This window comes from Schistocerca nitens, chromosome 9 (assembly GCF_023898315.1).
Source record: "Schistocerca nitens isolate TAMUIC-IGC-003100 chromosome 9, iqSchNite1.1, whole genome shotgun sequence".
Taxonomy (NCBI): Eukaryota; Metazoa; Arthropoda; class Insecta; order Orthoptera; family Acrididae; genus Schistocerca; species Schistocerca nitens.
Window position 1 is genome coordinate 383,954,135 of NC_064622.1, and position 4,593 is coordinate 383,958,727.

The 4,593-nt window shown below is 44.0% G+C and overlaps 1 pseudogene; it reads left to right on the forward strand.

The window, feature by feature from the left end:
* Positions 1-2,979: 2,979 nt before the first annotated feature.
* On the forward strand, positions 2,980-3,097 carry LOC126204699 (5S ribosomal RNA; annotated as a pseudogene).
* Positions 3,098-4,593: the final 1,496 nt, after the last annotated feature.

Here is a 4,593-nt window from a genome sequence, read left to right on the forward strand (position 1 = left end):
TCTAAGTTCTAGGGGACTGATGACCACAGCAGTTAAGTCCCATAGTGCCCAGAGCCACTTGATAGTAGATTAATATCAAATGCAGTGAGCAGTTATCTGGTTAGAAATAGGGGATGCCAGACATCAATTTTCAACCTTATTTTGTTTGGCAACTAGTTTCAGCGTTTTATTACGCCATCTTCAGGCCTTGTGTACAGACAAAACGCCACCATATTGAATAATGATTTTCGTGCAGCCACAGGACTCAAACTGTGTGCAATAGACCGCGTGATGCGCAACTTCACTCTCGAAGTTCGTGGCGAGGTCCATCTTTGCAACCACGACACCATGCAGCGCATTGCAGATGGGCCCAACAACATGCCGAATAAATCGCTCAGGTTTGGCATCACGTTCTCTTCATCGATGAGTGTCGCATATGCCTTCAACCAGACATTCGTCGAAGACGTGTTTGGAGGAAACCCGTTCAGGCAGAACGCCTTAGACACACCGTCCAGCGAGTGCAGCAAGGTGAAGATTCCCTGCTGTTTCGGGATGGCATTGTGTGTAGCCGACTTAGGTCGCTGGTGGTCATGGAATGTGCGGTAACGGCTGTACGATACGTGAAAGCCATCCTCCGATCGATACTGCAACCATATCGGCCGCATATTGGCGAAGCATTCGTTTTCATGGACGACAATTCGCACCCTCATCGTGCACATGTTGTAAATGACTTCGTCCAGGCTAAGGACATCGCTCGACTAGAGCGTCCAGCATGTTCTCCAGACATGAACCCTATCGTTCATGCCTGGGATAGAGATGTTTATGGATGACGTTACCTACCAACCACTCTATCTACGCAGAATTGTCGTTGAGGGGTGGGACAATCTGGACTTGTGGATAGTATGCCACGGCGAATACAGGCATGCATCAATGTAGGAGGACGTGTTACTGGGTAAGAGAGGTACCAGTGTATACAGCAATCTGGACCACCACCTCTGAAGGTCTCGCGGTATGGTGGTGAAAAGCGTACTGTATTGTTTTCACGAGCAATAAAAAGGGCGGAAATGATGTTTATGTTGAGCTCTATTCCAATCTTCTGGACAGTTTCCGGAACTGTCTGAACCGAGGTGACTTATAACCTGTTTTGATGTGTTACGTTCGAGGGCATCAAATATGTTTGGAACCAATCAGGTCGAATATCCAACCTGAGTTTTAATGTGGCAAGTTCTTGCTGGCACAACTTACGTATGAACTGTAACATCGGGCATGGTCGAGGTAGGCAAACGCTAGCTGCCCGATCAATGTTCTCTAGTTTTCTGTACTCGCCTTGGAAGGCCGTGTGCCGGGCCGAGTGGCCGTGCGGTTCTAGGCGCTACAGTCTGCAGCCGAGCGACCGCTCCGGTCGCAGGTTCGAATCCTGCCTCGGGCATGGATGTGTGTGATGTCCTTAGGTTAGTTAGGTTTAATTAGTTCTAAGTTCTAGGCGACTGATGACCTCAGAAGTTAAGTCGCATAGTGCTCGGAACCATTTGAACCATTTGAAGGCCGTGTTGAGATCTATCACTTCTCTTAAATGAAGGAATTTAGTGTTTATTGTTGCATATTTTATTAGTACTAAGATCTCGTGCTTAGGAATTAGCACTCAAGCATTTCTTACTTTATAAATTTTACTTAAGTGAATTTGTTTTTTTTTTTTTTTTGCCCGGGGGGGGGGGAGGTGGCGGGGGGAGGGTGTCTTGTTAACAGTTGGCTGTTAAATCAAATTAATTATGTTTTGTCACTACTGTTAAACGATTAACTAGTTAATCACCTTTGTTTTAATTATGTAGACATTTTAGCTCGTAGATTTTTGTCTGTGTCTGGGGCGGGGTTTACATTTTGTGTTACTGTGTCGGGCCTTGAGAATTTACTTTATTTGATACTCAGTCTTATATGAATTATATGTCTGTTAGTTTGTCCTCAGCTTCCCGAGTTGTTCGTAGCGCATTATCCACTACCCCCCGATTCACGCCGGTTAGAGGGCTGCGTGCTCTCTGTAATAAAAAAATTGAGACAAGGAATCAACGATCAAGTTGAACGGATGTCTTGTGATGTCCGCACAGACCAAACGCAAAGAACTACACCGAAAAAAAAAAAATGCGGGCTGCGGTTTGTCCACGGCGGCTGTCTACCTGAGTGCGGCAGGGTGTCTCGCCTCCTGTTTGCGGTAGCCACTGAGGTGGCACGAACTTCTCACTCGCTACGGCATCTCTCTATGAGTAAAGTTCTTAGTCTTTAAGGCACTCGCACTTATGTTGAAATCAAAGTGCCCGCTACCCCAGGTCATCGTAGCAAAGCCTTGCATCTGCCAGTACGGCCTTGTCTTGTTATTGCTGTCTTAACGTTAGCTTCATTTGAAGATCTCTCAACCCTTAATTGTGGATTGCTGTAAATTTTAAAATCGTTGCATCTTTCTGTTCCAAAATGATTAGTGCCCAAATGGCGCTCCAAATCTTTTGTCGTAATCCTGGAACTGTAAATTTTAAAATATTGTCAAATGCTGAACTTGTAAAATTTTGAAAATCGTTACCTTCCTGTTTGAAAAGCTGCTAATGTCAAAGAGCTCCACCAGTTTCATGAAAGAGTGAACCGGTAATGTTTCTAATCTGCTGGCGCCAAAACCGCCCTCAAGTGATTTTAATAGTAATACTGAACTTGTAAATTTTTTCTAAATAAGGGCCACCTTCCTTGTTTGAAGTTAACTGTGTTTTTCTCAGAGTGTTATAGTAATTCTTTTTCTGTAATTGTGGAGAAGTAACATTTGCCTGGTTGAAATTTTACGAGTGCCTGAAGGACTTTCGAGTTGTATTTCTATAAATGTCGAACTTGTTATTTTAAAGAGGCATTACTTGTCCTGAAAGAGATAAGAAATGTTTATTATAATTATGGTCTTTTTGGTTTGTTGCTCTGCAATAATTCTCAAACAGCTACTCCAAATTTACGTGGTATTGATGTTTTACGGCCAATGGCCTTGCCGCAGTGGTAACACCGGTTCCCGTCAGATCACCGACGTTAAGCGCTGTCGGTCCGGTCTAGCACTTGGATGGGTGACCATCCGGTCTGCCGAGCGCTGTTGGCAAGCGGGGTGCACTCAGCTCTTGTGAGGCAAACTGAGGAGCTACTTGACTGAGAAGTAGCTGCTCCGGTCTCGGAAAATATCCGCATCCAGTGACGCCTGTGGGTTGAGGATGACACGGCGGCCGGTCGGTTCGGGAGGAGTTTAGTTTAGTTTAGATGTTTTACGTCTATCTCGATACTGAAAGGGTTCTAAATATTGTGAAGCAACAAACGGCGTTGTGTAAACCTGACCTGCAACTTCCCCCGCCCGTTAAGTTGTCGTATCCTGAGGCGTCCACTGAGATCTCAATCACCACAAAAATGCAAAATATCTTCTCCTTGTCAATGATAACGTAAAGCCTCACACAAGTCTGCTCACTCGAGAGGAGCTCGCAAAACGTCATCGCACTGTTCTTTCTCATCCACGCTACAGCCCGAATCTCACACCTTCCGACTTTTATTTAGTCCAATGATGGGTGCACACAGCGGTAAGCAGTACGTGGAAGGTGGAAACGTTATTGATGCAGTAAGACGTTGGCTTCGACGTCGACCAGTACAGTGGTTCCATGCAGGCATACAGGCCACATACGCAGTAATGTGGAATAAGGCTGTCACACAGAACTGAAATTGTGTTAAAAAAGTTAGATTTTGTAGCCAAAAGAGTGAAAAATGGTATGATGTATTGGAAATTGTGTAAAACCAACCTGCTTTCAGAAAAAAAGTTCTGACTTAGTTATTGAACCCTCCTCGTGTTTCTCTACATCAGTCTGTCCGCTTTTCCACCAAAATATTATAGCTATTCTAGCATTTTCGACCTTTCATCCCCTACAGCGTGCTTGTCAGTTGTCATTGTACTGAACTGTTACACGTGCATGCAGTTATTTAGGAACCGCTACCCTGTTCCCAGGGGGAGTCTTGTGATACAAAATGCCATCCTCCCTAGCAAAAATGTGTAAGGCAAGCATACTGGTGACATTCTACACACACTCATCTGCGCCTCTCGCAACTCTTCAATAAACTCATCATCTGTCTGCACTAATCTGATTTTCCGATTTAATTCGCATGAAATCTGGTGTAGTATACCAGGTTTGTGGTGTCCTTCGTAATCATACTCATGTAATTTTAAGGCTCAGTGGGTTAGGCGAATACTGGGGTCCTTCAAACTTAAAAAGGTCAGTGAAAGTAATGAGTTGTCTAGCATACAAATAACATTTGAAACAGTTCACTCTGAACAAATGAGACAGTAACTCTCTCTGTTTCGTGCTGTAATTCATCCCTGCCTGCTTAGTTGATGGGAAGCATAGCCAATAAAACTTTTCTTACCATTACGTTATTAACTGAGAACAGCTCTGACAATGAAGTCTGAGGAATCCTTACAGAAGATAAAAGGCTTTGAAAAATCTGGTTATTTAATAGTGGAGAACTTGTCAAAATATCTCTGACATGCCTCATAGTTACAATCTTCTATCCGCTTAAAAACTGTACCTTAACAACTTAGTCAATGACATTGTCCGCCAA